Source organism: Cricetulus griseus, chromosome 2 (assembly GCF_003668045.3).
Source record: "Cricetulus griseus strain 17A/GY chromosome 2, alternate assembly CriGri-PICRH-1.0, whole genome shotgun sequence".
NCBI lineage: Eukaryota > Metazoa > Chordata > Mammalia > Rodentia > Cricetidae > Cricetulus > Cricetulus griseus.
This window is the reverse complement of record NC_048595.1, coordinates 312,054,043-312,068,434: the sequence shown is the minus strand read 5'-3', so window position 1 is coordinate 312,068,434 and position 14,392 is coordinate 312,054,043. Positions and strand designations below refer to the sequence as shown.

The window sequence follows — 14,392 nt, the reverse complement described above, 5'->3', positions numbered from 1 at the left end:
AGATATCCAAATTAGTCTTCATAGCATTTGTGTACCAATTGATACTGATTGGTCCCTACTGCACTCTACCGACATTTGGTTTCTTGGACATAGTGTCCAAGAAACATCTTTAATTTTTGCCAACTTGATGGGCATGAAATGGCATTTCAAAGCTGCTTTAAGTTTGCATGTCCCTGATGACAGTGAGGCTAAACAGTTCTTCATATACTTATGGATCATTTGGGCCAATGGATATCTCCACTCATTTCTAAGCTTGCTTAGACTCCTATTTTAAAATTCAGAATCTGAAGCAACCTCTGACCACACATATGGGAATATCTCCTATATGTAGTATTAACTATTTATTATAAAGACAGTAATTAAGGCCAACACTCCAAATAGTAGTACCTTATTTTTCTAATTTGGTGGCATCTGTTTAAAGAACAATGTAGCAGTGGTTCTCAACCTTCCTAATGCTGGGATCCTTAATACAGTTCCTTATGTTATAGTGACCCCTAACAATAAAATTATTTCATTGCTACTTCCTAACTGTAATTTTGCTACTGATATGAATTGGTAATGTAAATATCTGATATGTAGGATATCTGATATGCCACTCCCAAAAGGGTCACGACCCACAGGCTGAGAACCACTGCAATATAGTGTAGATAGGACAGATATACTCTGTTCCTTTCCCAAAGAAAAATTGTTCCTTGAATATAAAACAGTTTTTATTTTTTTATTGTTTTTTGGTTTTTCGAGACAGGGTTTCTCTTGGCTTTGGAGGATGTCCTGGAACTAGCTCTTGTAGATCAGGCTGGTCTCGAACTCACAGAGATCCACCTGCCTCTGCCTCCCTAGTGCTGGGATTACAGGCCTGCACCACCACCGCCTGGTACTTTTGTCATGTTTTCCGGTAACAAAAATCACATGTGAAATTCTTTTATCAATGATGTTTCTCAGTTATGGAGTCTGCAAATATAATCCCTGTAATGTGTTATTTCTGCTCAAATACATTAGCTACATCTCCCAGCAGTTATGTTAATGGTTGGTCAGTACAGCACCAAACATTACATTATAGACTCAAATATATTTAGAATTTATTACGGGAATACAGCTCTACTAGAAGTGGTTTACTGGCCGTAAGGGAAACTGACTTCCCAGGTACTGGGTGATCACAATAGATAGAAGACCCAGCAGGACACAACTTAGAGCAGTGTTTTGCAAACTTTAGGCCACAACCAGAAGGTTGTAATCAATAGTGGTCAGTAAGGAATTTATAAAATGTATAAAGTTTACAAATATAAGCTCTCAAAACAATTCAGATTTGATAAGGGGATATGCATTTTCCATGAAACTTCTAGTTACAAAAAACTATGTACCACAAGCAATGGGGCCAGGCGTTGGTGGCGCATGCCTTTAATCCCAGCACTCAGGGGCAGAGGAAGGTGGATCTCTGTAGTTCGAGGCCAGCCTGGTATCCAGAGCAAGTGCCAGGATAGGCTCCAAAGCTACACAGAGAAACCCTGTCTTGAAAAACCAAAAAAAAAAAAAAAAAAAAAACCAAAAAAAAAACAAAACAAAAAAAAAAAACCTATGTACCACGGGCAAAAAGTTTAAAACTCTCAATTTTAAAAAAAGCTTTAATATTCATGAATATTAAAGCCTATGAAGCAAGTGTACAAGATAAAACAAAGGTCCTAAGTGACTTAAAGTCGCACAGCCAGCAACTTATACAATTATTTTTAATGTAAATAAGAGAGAACTTAAGTCTATCTCATTAGAAATCAAAGAACTGCAAATGGAGCCATGCATTACCTTTCACCTATCAAAACAATTTTAAAACAAACACCTGACAAAATTCAGCATGAGAGTTAAGGGAAACAGACACTTTCTGAAGCAGTCAGTCACTGCAGTCTTTCTGGAAAACATCTGACAATACATTTCAAAGCATTTAGATTTCTGTATGTACCCTTTAACAAAGCAATTTTATTCAAGTAATTTATCTTATGTAACTAATCACAGAAATGTAGCATGAAAAATAAAAGACCCAGAGACTGATATTGGGGTTCAAACTTCAAGCTGAAAAATCAGAAAAGCAAATCAGCCTGAGGTAGAGGAAAGAGCGAGTCTTTAATCCCAGCATTCAGGAGGCAGAGGCCTCTGTGAGTTAAGAAGCCAGCCTGGTCTACAGAGCAAGTTCCAGGACAGACTCCAAAGCTACAGAAAACCCCTTTCTCAAAAAACCAAAACCAAACAAACAAACTAGCATTAAAATATTCTAGAGAAAAGGATGGGAGAAGGGGCAAAATAAAGTCAGCAAATGTGGTAACATGCAGATGGCTATTGAAACAGTTAGTAGCTACTTTTCTATGTCTGGGAAATTTCCTAATACATACTGGTTTTAAAATAAGAAAACCGGAGACGGGAGGAAAATTCCTCCAAACTCTCCATGAGCTTCAACATCTCCTTTCTTAATGTAACCTAGTGATTTTTTGCTACTATTTCTCAACCCTGGCTGCACAATAGAAACTGACCTCCCTTCATCACAGCACCAGCAAACACACACACACACACACACACACACACACACACACACACACACAGTAAATCTGAGTTAAGAGATTTTTCACTTGACAGAATAGAAGATGTCTTAATTTTTAAAATTAGTCCCAGTTAAAAATATTATAGCTCTATGGTTATTAGATCCATCAAGAAAATAAAGACTTGAAGACACTCTTACCTATAAAATGTTTCCAAAAGAAACCAGCCCCAAATCTTCATTGATGCAAGCCTTTCCCATCAATTCTGCCAGCTCAGAGTTATAACAAAGCTGGCACTACCGTCCCCAACAAGAAGTCTACGGCTGCTTATGTGGCTAACAGTAAACCTGCAAGCTCACCCTAAGGGATGCCACAACCAGTAAGAAAACCAACCACCTAAGAAGAAAGCAAGCAAAGCAATCATCTAAAACCAAAGAGGGTTTCCAGACTAGCTCTCAACTGTAGAAGATGATGATTTAACTAACTGCAGACACTTGTTTAACCAATTTACAAGGAAAAGCATCAATTCTAAAGCCTTTGTGCCTGGCAGGCATTTCTAGAACATTTAAATATTATCCAAACCCCAATTGACATTATCTCATCCAACCATTTAAAAAAGTTATTTTTAGATCCATAAAAGCACAAACTGGAGACTAAATAAAGTAATATCTAAGCTTAAATTTTACCTTGTAACAAAGTTATTCAAAAAAGAACTCTTAAGTCTCAGTCCTGTGTTCTTCTGGAACACTTGAGAACAGTAAATTATTAAATGAGGAAGGTATTAATTAAACAATAAAGGTGCTATGAACAATAGAATAGCATCACAGCATGCTACAACAACCATACACTTCAGAATTTTAAAGACGTGAAGAACGCAAAGTTTACATAATTTATAACCCACAATGAAATACTATTTCCATGCTACTTCTATTATCCTAAATGAATTCACTCTTCTGCTATTAAAGTTGTCTCCCTGTATCCACAGAAGATGTGACTCCAGCACCCACATGGGTGAAAAATCCAAATTCCTGTATATAAACTGGTATAGTATTTGTATCCAGTCCCCAACACATCTCTCCCAAACACTTTATCTCTCGATTGCTTATAATACAGAATATAAATGAGATAATATAAATGTTATATAGTTATCATTCTGATTTAGGAAATGACAAGAAAGTCTATACATATTCAGTATAGCCTTGCTTTTTTCAAATGTTTTTAATTCACAGTTGATTGAATTATCAGATGCAGAATTATGAAGTGTTTATTTAATGGCATGCAAACTATTCAATTTTTTTAAAATCCTAAGTTCTATAGAAGAGAAATAGATAAGATGCATTCACTAAGTTAAGATTTTTAGTTCTCAGGTGGGCATGGGAGCACAAGCCTATAAGCCCAGCACTCAAAGAGCTGAGGTAGCCTCCTGCATATTCAAAGCCATCCTGAGGTTACAAACAAAACCCTATACTTAATAAAAGAAAGTTCCAGAAAGGAACCATGGGTGGGGGCATAAAACAGGAAAATAGTAGAATACAGTAATATGAAAGCAAAGTAGGGAATACTAAGTTAGAAAGGTTTAAGGGATGGGCCTGGGAAAGAAGGAAGTACAGAGTGCAAGAGAGAGAGAGAAAGAGAGAGGGAGAGAGAGACAGAGAGAGACAGAGAGAGAGAGAGAGAGAGAGACAGACAGACAGACAGACAGAGAGAGACAGAGAGAGACAGAGACAGAGAGACAGAGAGAGAGGGTGTGTGTGTGTGTGTGTGTGTGTGTGTGTGTGTGTGTTAACCTAACTAAACATATATGAAAAAGCCACATGGAAACCTAATAGTCTGTAAGCTAGTGAAAAAATGTTAAGATTATGAGAGTATGGATTTAATTATCCTGCACAGATGGATAATATTGCTCCCAGAATCCATATATTACTAAACAAAAATCCAGTGCCAAGTATAGAACACCTCCTCATGAATGGTTTGGCCAAGGACCCAGAAACCCCAAAACAATACAGGCTGTTTATTATATTGTATAACATTGCTCCTGACTGCCAACTAAAACTGAGTGGTATGAACCTATTGCTGAAGATATCACCCCCTTGGGCTGCAGGACACAGAGGGATAAGCTTCACTCCTGCTGGCTAACTTTCATATCCAGGAAGGTGCTGTGAAGGCAGCTAGAGAAGAAAAGTCATCAATGGAAAAAGAAGCTTCTCTGACCAAGGCTGAGAACAGCATCAATTTGTGAGTATAAACAAGAATATTTAGAAGACAATTTGATAATACATCCGTTTAGCACAACAGCAATAGAAGGTTTCATCTTAAAGCCTATCGCCTACTAGCCATGGACTTCTGACCAGGTTTGCAGTGCCAGACATTAATTTGTTTTGTGGAACAGGCTTCAAATCTCAAAAGAAAATAGTTGGTTACCCTCAACAATAGTCATGCCCCTATTGCACCAGGGGTACATCTTGTTTGAAAAATCAGTATTGTAGCTTCTTTTTCTATGGTGCAGTAATGAAGAAACAGTAACTGTGCCAAGATTTAGTGACTGTTGAGTGCTGACCTATCAAAGACTAGGGGAACATTTGAGAAGAGGAAGTGGAAAGACTATGAAGAGCCCAGGGATGAGGAAAAGATAATATGTCCTTTGGAAGACATTGCCATTACATTCATGAAATCACAGCAGCTATCTATGGGAATTTGCATAAGACTAGACCCATAAATTTCCATCGTAGCCACTAGTAAGTTGCTATTTCCAGGGTTGCTGAAGATGACCTTGAACTCCCCACCATTTTGCCTCTGCCTCCCAAGTAGTAGAATTACAAATATGTGGCACTACACACAGACTCAACACTCTACTTTTCAACTCTCCAGTTTTGTAGTATTAGTTTAAAAACTAACAAAAATTTTCTGTAGAAACTAAGCCTGTGTAATAAGGGTCAAGACCAAATATAATAATAACTGAATGGCTTAAATACCAGATATTGAGCCAAAAAGGTTAATAGTTACAGGAAAATCTTGACAGTTTTAATCCCTTTTGCAGTTGGAATTAAGTGGCATCTCAACATTATTCATCTCAAAAATCAAGATGCACACAACAAACCATTCAATAACTTCAATCACTTGCGCCAGAGGGAAGTCACAAATCAGATAATGCAAACTAAAATATTTGAATATGCTTCTCTGAAACCTGAAAACAAAAGCCTACATTTACAAGATGTGGTAAATTATTTGGTCACAGTGAACAATTTCCAGATTTTCTACTTGAACACACATGATTCTGAACACTATTTGCAATAATCTCTTCAACCTTTGTGAATAGTTACTATTACCCCCATATGAAGATGAGGTACATTGGATGAATAGAGTATGTAATTAGCTGGGTACATTGTATCACCAACATTCACATACAGTCTGGTTCTACAGCCATACACCAAATCACTTGATGATAGAATTATAATAGAAACCTGAATTCGCTGTTGTCACCAAACCTATACCTTGCCTAGGGAGAGGGGGTGGTATTCAATAAATGCTGGAAGAGTAAATTCTTGGTGTTTTTACCAGGGAGAAATAAAATCAAAGTAGGAAAAATAGTGATGGTAAAATTAGAAAGCACTGCCACATATATAAAGCTTATTTTTAATCAAAATATGCATATGCCTCCTACCATGTTATAATTTTCAGGCCTGTCATGAAATCCAACCAATGGTTGAACCAGATATGGGACACTTTGTTGCAGAAGTAAAATTATTCTTTCAAAATTCAAATGAGAGTTTCCACTGCAGAAGGAAGGAAACTCTATGATCACTGTTATAACTAAAAGTAAGTTTTTTGGCTCTTCCAAACTAATCCAGTTCAATACTGTAGTAAGAATTGTGTTCAAAATACAAGTAAAAGTCTATCAGTGCACATATACAGATCTAATGAAATCCTTAATTTACTTTTTAAAAAGTGTTTACCATACACAATAACTGAAGTTATATTGCTGGGCTATCACATTTCTGTCAGCAACATTCCAGCAGAGAGAACTATGAACCAAATAAGCCAAACTTCTTTAATGAGGCCCTTTCACAACAGTTTCAACCTTCCCAATGTGAATAAAATTTCTTAGATGATAACCTTTAAATATGAAACATGGTAGCATCTTATTCATTCCTCCGCCCACATTTATTAGCATGTACTATCTCCTGGTATTGTTAGGCACAATGACAAGCTAAACAGACAAGGCACTCTTCAAACTGTCCAGGAGGAAAGAGACATTACTGAATAACCAAGAGTCACAATTGTGACAACGATACTGAAAGAATGATTAAAAGAAAATTTAAAAGACAAGCATCATCAGTTCTGTTTGCTACACATAAAGCAAAGTAGTCTAGCTAATTTTGAATAACTTATGATGATTATCTAAAAACCTGTCCACATTCTGTCTTCCTCACTGCTTGTCTACCATCATCATAACCCAGATAAACTTCACTGGTCACACCACTTTAGTGACACCTCTCAATTACTTTAAAAAAAAAAAATCTCTACACGTATTTAAGGGTCTTAAGGATCTACTCCCAGAGCTTGATGAAAGAGCAGGGACTGGATCTATCCTCCTATCTAAATATTATAATAATGAATAAAACACATGAAGTGTATTTTCAGACACTGACAATAGGTAGAATGGCATAGTGTTTCCTGAGAAAAAGGAATACTGCCACTCATTGGAGAGGGTTTGCAGACATTTAGCACACAGAAATTTACAGTGCCCCATGTTTAGGACAGTATAAAAAGTTGGAAAGGCAAAGCAACTAGATGTAACAGGACAAAGTATTAGAGGAGAGAGAGCTAACCACAGAGGAAAGTTGCACCGAGAGGACACTCTGGGTATCTAGAGGGCTGTTCTTGTGTCCATAGCTCAAGAGTGTTCAGGACATTCGATGAGGAGCAAATAAAATACTACCCTCAATAAGCAAAAAAGAAAGATAAAGTCAACCAATACATACATGCCCCAAATAACAGATAACTGGTTAGCAAACAAGAACTGAGTCAGTATTAGAGTTATAATTTACATTTTAAGAAGGTAAAGGAGCCCGGCATTTGTGGCACACGCCTTTAATCCCAGGCGGATCTCTGTGAGTTCAAGGCCAGCCTAGTCTCCAGAGCGAGTGCCAGGATAGGCTCCAAGAGAAACCCTGTCTCGGAAAAACCAAAAAGAAGGCAAAGGAAAACATAAGTAGATAGAGATCTGAATGCTTTCAGATCTATTTTTTTAAAGATAAAAAAAAATATACTGGAAGACCAGCCAATTAGGCACTGCAAAATAAATTTAAAAAAAAATCTATTTAACTGGAAGGTACAGGAACAGAAATGAAATGTGTTAGGTGTTGTTTATTTTTTGTTTTTTCTTGTTGTTTGAAGAGAAGAAAAGAATACCAAAGAACTTAACTTTGGAGCCAAGTCTGAGGTGAGACACTTAAGAAAGTCCTGGTGATAAATGGAATAAAGGGGCTGGTGCCCTCAAAGCAAGAGACCACCTCACTAATTCTGCAACTTGTGAAAATAAAAGGTCTAAGGAATTGTCTGTTCCTAAAGAGCAACAACAAAACAGTTTATGCAAATGTAATTCAAGGAAGGGTTCCAATGCAAGCAGGCAGCAAAACTGGGCAGCATTGGCTAGACTGGCTGGCCACTAAGCTCCAGGAATTGTTCTGTCTCTACCTATTCTCCTACAGTACCACCTCACTTGGCTTTATGTGCTTCTGTACATCTGAACTTAGCCTCATGCTTGTGTCTCAGGCACTTTACCAACTGAGTCACATCCCAGGTTCTTTTCCCTAAAAGCAGTACTATAGATGGAACCTAGAGACTCATGCATACTAGGCAAGCACTCTACCACCAATGAGCTATAATCCCCATCCTATCTCCCAGACATAGATAATTCCCCCTCTCCAACTGTTTTGCCTCTCCACCTCATCTTTGCCCTGAGTTAAGAAATAGGTAATGGAACACAAGAAAGACTTCTAATGTTTCTATTGTGTCTGTTGTGCAAGTGAAATAATGTGTTTGGATTTCTAAATAAAAAATAATACACTTTATTTTATTTATTTTTTATTTTTTGGTTTTTTTGAGTCAGGGTTTCCCTGAATTGTCCTGGAACTCACTGGCCTCAAACTCAGATAGGTATCTACCTGCCTCTACCTCTTGGGTGCTGGGATTAAAGGCGTGCTGCTCCATCATGCCTGGAACATTTTACTATTTCAACAGGTACAATATCAGGTATTGGATATATGACAGGATCTAATCCTCATGCCAAATACAGCACAGTAAGAACAGAAGAAGGGGAATCTAATTAGCAGAGGAGAGGGAATCTGAGAAATATTTGCAATTCTGATTCAAATAACAGCATATGGAATGTCTAAAGGCAGCTAAAATGTTATCTCTGTTCCCTCTTCTGAAACCATGCCATCTCACTATCAGAAAGTAGAACACTGGATGAGTCTTTAATGACTCATCAATAAGATGGTAAAAGTTGCAAAGGGTCCTTCTGAGATTGGGCTACAATAGGCTACCCAACTCAGCCTGTTTGTTGTTTTGTTTTTTTCTTTTTTAAGGGCCCAGCCACTATACTGTGTAGCAACCAAGCATCAAGAAATCAAGGCCCCAATCCCAGCTGACTGCCCAGTTAAGAGTCAACATTAGCTTACCATGCACATGAGTAACCCCACAGCCCAGCCAAAACCATATAAGACAGAAGCAAACCATCCCCCAAAAGTCCTTCCTAAGTTCCAAATTCATAAGCTAAACAAATGGCTGCAAATATTTAAGCTACTAAATTCTAGGATCATTTGTAATACAGTAAGCAATAATGGAAACAATTTGCCAAGATCTTGAGGCTGACAACTGCTTAACAGGCCCAGAAACTTCAAAGTACAGTGTGATTAGAACAGAAAGAAGGAAAACAATTGCACTAGTGCACCACCAGCAGCAACCAGGACAGATAAAAATCATGTTATACACTTATTAGATATTAACAATCTGTGAAGAGGCTGGACATTTTTGGTACTATAGCATTATGAAAATTTTTATTTTAAGAACACTTGTTGTAACTTAATGATCATATACTTAGTTATTTATAGGTGAAATATATTGTTTTAGAATATGCTTTAAAATAATCCATTGACCAGGTGTAGTGGCATACTCCTTTAATCCCAGCACTTGGGAGGCAGAAGCAGGTGGATCTCTGTGTTCAAGGCCAGCCTGGTCTACACGGTAAGTTCCAGGACAGCAAGGACAACATAATAGAGACCCTGTCTCAAAAAGAACAATAAAAAAACAAACAAACAAATAAATAAAATAATCTAGAGAAGGACAAACAATATAGATTAAACAATGCAGATTATATGTTAATTACTAAAGCTAGCTAATGGATGTAGAGGTATTAAACATATATCATCTTTTGGTTTTTGTATGTTTAAATTCATTACAACATTTATAATACAAAACTTAAATTCTAAAAATTTAGGAATGTGTGTAAGCTCCCCAAATCTAACAACAGTCAGGCTGCAAACCCAGGAAAAATTGATAGACTAATGACTAAGTATAAAACTGGGGGGGGGTGGAAAATGGCTTAGCAGTTAACAGCACTGGCTACTCTTCCAGAGGATCTGGGTTCAATTTCCAGCATCCATACTGCAGTTCACAACCACCTATAACTCAGTCCCAGGGATCTAATACCCTCTTCCATGGCCTCTAAGTATGCACAGGACAGACATATATGCATGGGAAACACCCATATAGATATTTTTAAAAATTAGCTATTATTGTGTGTGCATGTGTCTGTGCACATGGGCCAGAGCACAGATATGGAGGTCAAAGGACAACTTTGTGAAAGCGGTTCTCTCCTTCCACCTTTATATGGACTCAGAGCATCAGACTCAAGCCACCAGGCCCCACAACAAATGCTTTGACCTGCTGAGCTGTCTCACTAGACCCTATACTTTCCTTATTCACGAAACAGAGCTGAGAAATATTTGCAATTCTGATTCTACTTCCTCACCTGTTCATTTCAAGTGCAAAAGACAAACAAAAAACAAAACCACCCTACAATGAAAACTAAAAATCAGAGTAATAACAGCTATCACTAGTCATTAATAAGTATTTAATAAGTATTGTTTAAACAACCTTTTAAACACTTTATCTATTTGTCTTCATAATTCTATCCCCATTTACAGATATGAAAACTGAGGCACACAATACTTAGGTAACTTGCTCAAGATCACAGTGCTACTCTCTGACTCTGGAAACCCCACCTGTCGGCACTATGCTACTCTGCAATTACAGCTTAGGTAGCCTAAATCCCTATCCAAGATTTAAAAAGAGATGGTGCATTAGAAGCTTCACAATGAAATTGTTTTTATAGAACAAACAATAAACTCTTCAACAATATAAAACCTCTATCTCTTATTTACTATTGATTTAATAATGACAAGTTACCATGTACTCCTTTAGCATGCCAGTCCATCACAAAAGTAAAACACTATCCAAGCTATCATGTTAAGATCAGAATTAGTACAGGGTACAAGTTCTTTGAGTGATTTAGAAAGAAAGTTAAGGTTTACCTTGTCCATAAAAGGACTGAAAATATTTACCAAGAAAAAGAAAGACAACTTGGAAAGGTTTCTAACATAATAGTCTACTAAGTTTTCAGTAGGAGTTGGAGCATCATTTAAGCACTACACTGCTGACCTTTAGAGCTTCCTAGATAGGGAAGAAAAAGCCTTACTCATGGTGTTACACACTTTTATTCACCATGAATAAATGTGCTGTATATGTGTGGGAAAAAACTATTAAATATATTAAATATGGCCTCGGCCTTCAAAAAAGCTTTAAGACTTTTTACAGGACTTGGTTTCAAGATGTTTCAACTGGTGGCTGGGTTTATGGTTTAGCTCAGTGGCAGTGAGCTTTCTTAGCCTGTGTAAAATCTTGGGTTCAGTCCACAGTACCTGGGGGAAGGGGAAAGGGAGAGTTGGAAAGAGGAAGGAAGAAAAAGAAGGGATTGACATTTTTCCAGCAGACTCTATTTATGAAGTTGATCTTCCAAGATTACAGAATGTTCTCTAAGAAGAAATCAGGCAGCTAAAGGGAAAATACTAAAATAAAGTTGAGGCCAGGTGTGGTAGCCAATACCTTTAACCCAACAACTGGGGGACAGAGGCAGACAGATTTCCATGAGTTTGAGACCAGTCTCACCTACACAGCAAATTCCAAGCCACCCAGTTACCCTGTCTCAAACCACAAATCAAAACAAAAATCCTGAGTAGAACACTAAAAAATTAGACACAGTCTTTCATGCTTTAATAGAATGGAAACCATGAAAACTCTTCCATCTACTTGGGTAGAAAGTAGTTACCTACACTTAAACCGCTTTCAAAGATCAACAAAACCTATGGCCACTTACCCTACTTGGGCACTTTAAGCTACCCACTGGCCATGGTTAGCAATCTCTCCCAGGCTTCCCTCTCTTTCCAAGGCTCTGAGTAACTATATTCTCTACATTCAGCAGATGGCTGTGTCATTTATCATCCACTAGATTCTAGTGACTAGAATATAACACTCATAAAGGCAAGGCTTTGTTTATAGATGGATCTCATATATTTAGAACAGTTCCTGGCACATTATTTGTTAGATGAACCAGTAAACAAATTGACAAAGTGGAGACTATCAACTAAAGAACTCCCAAGGATTTCCTGTCCCTCAAGGTACAAACAATACAGTCATGCCTTCCTTTCCCTCCTCCAGTCAATGATGAAGACCTCTCTCTTACTAACACTTAACTATTTCACCTATGTGACACATCACATCCTGCCCCACCTCTCTACAATACTTATCCATTTATCGTTATTTTAAAAGTACCTCCAACTACTTATTCCTTCTCAAAGAATGTTTGTCCATATTTTTGTGAACAAAACTCAACTTCCCGAACCTTAGAGAATTTTGAAACTATACTATTTCACAGACATTCTTGACTCTGTGTGTGTGTGTGTGTGTGTGTGTGTGTGTGTGTGTGTGTGTGTGTGTGTGTGTGTGTGTCAGTCAGTCTGTCTTCCTGTCTGTTTGAGAGGGAGAGAGAATGTGTGTGTGGTGGTGTGTGTTCTGCTCTTTGATGTTCTGCTTTATTCCCTTGAGATGGGTCTCTCACTGAACCTGGAACCAGCTGTTTGCCAGCAAGCCCAGGGAACCTGGAAACTAGTGAGGTTATAGCCCTGTAACCACTCTAGGCTTTTCTTCGAGGATTTGAACTCAGGCCCTTGTGTGAATGCACTTATCACGACCATCTTCCTAGCCCCATTACTTTCCCTTAAAGTAGATGTCTACGTTTCTAATTTGCTTCATCCTTCCCTCTCACTCTATAGGATTCACAGAGTTTTGAAGGTAAAGCCTTTAAAAACTATCAGACCAAATCCACTTACCTCATTTGGTCATTCTACTCATCTTGTCCCAGGTACTCCTTTCTTCAAGCTCATTTTCTTAATTTGTGTGACATATTCTCTCGGTTCCTCTGCCTACTCCTAAAATGATGATTCCCAGAGAAGCTTAGCCTGTTCTTTTCTATAAATACCCTGAGTGAACTCATCCACATTCACAGCATCAACCAATACTTATATAGTCTAATGATTCCACAAACTCAATCCCTAGCTAAGTTCGGTTTTTACTAACTGTCAGACTTGAATATCCAATTATAAGATATCCCCAATTCGGATGACCATAAATACATCAACTTTCAATCAATCACCACCTCTTTCCAATGTAAATTTGCCTCTCTCCTCCTGGTTCTCGACCTCAATTCATGGTTACTAACTAAAGTCAAATCCTTTATTCCCTTATCCTCCAAATCTGTCTAGTTTATGTCAGCTCTAAGAGACAGTCACTACTTAAATCTCTTGAGGCCATGCCCTAGGATAGTGTTTTAATTCAAATAATTATGCCTGACTAAACTGCTGCAGCTAACCTACTTTGGAAATAAATTTAAGTGTCTTTTGATCCAAGTTACTTCTTACACACACACCCTGCCTTGAATAACACTTGCCCACAATGTAGTCTGAATGGCTAATCTAAAATGCAAGGCTGGTAATAAGTAGTTGGAAATTGTTCTTCTGGTCACCACTACTTAAAGCAATAGCTTTGGTTTTCCTCTTCTTTCATGTCTACTTTTATGTTTTATTATATATAAATATGCCTATTATATAAGTAATGTGCCTTCTATACAAAACGTACTTACATAAATATACACACACAAACATATAGGACATATAACTTATAAATATATATGCATGAAGGAAGATGCTTCAAATCTTTTATGGATATGGGCACATAAAAAACACATGAAAACCACTAACCTAAGGGAAACGTCCTCTTAACATGGAGGTCATGAACCGGCCCAAATACCTTTCTACTCACATATCTCTTAATCACCTTACCTTTCTAACAAGCGTACTTATACTCGGAAACTACACTCAGGTCTTCCCACCTGACACATCCTAACCACCTTCCTCACATCTTCCTCCAATTTTTGTGTTTTTCAAGTCTCAACTCAACTTAGCTGACCATCCAAGGAGTTCCCCTCTCTGCATGCTCAAACTCAGTGTACACTTCTATCACAGCATTTAAGTCACGGTAATATAATTTCTTGTTTATATGTCTATCTATTCCTCTTTGTACTTACTGCCAGTGCCTAGCATGACTCATGACACAAACTAAGTGTTTATTTTTGTTTTGTTTTGTTTTGTTTTTTAACAAGTGCTCAAGAAGCATAGAGTTAGTGGGCAACCGGAACTTTGGTTAGTCTAACTCAGAAGGGAGAACAAGTACTCTTATGCTGAGTGCTGTTT

At 37.6% G+C, this 14,392-nt stretch overlaps 1 protein-coding gene across 1 annotated transcript in view; it reads right to left on the bottom strand.

The window, feature by feature from the left end:
- Homer1 (homer scaffold protein 1) overlaps positions 1-14,392 on the bottom strand; it is a 101,298-nt gene that overhangs the window by 72,461 nt on the left and 14,445 nt on the right. The gene's annotated exons all lie outside the window — the stretch shown is intronic.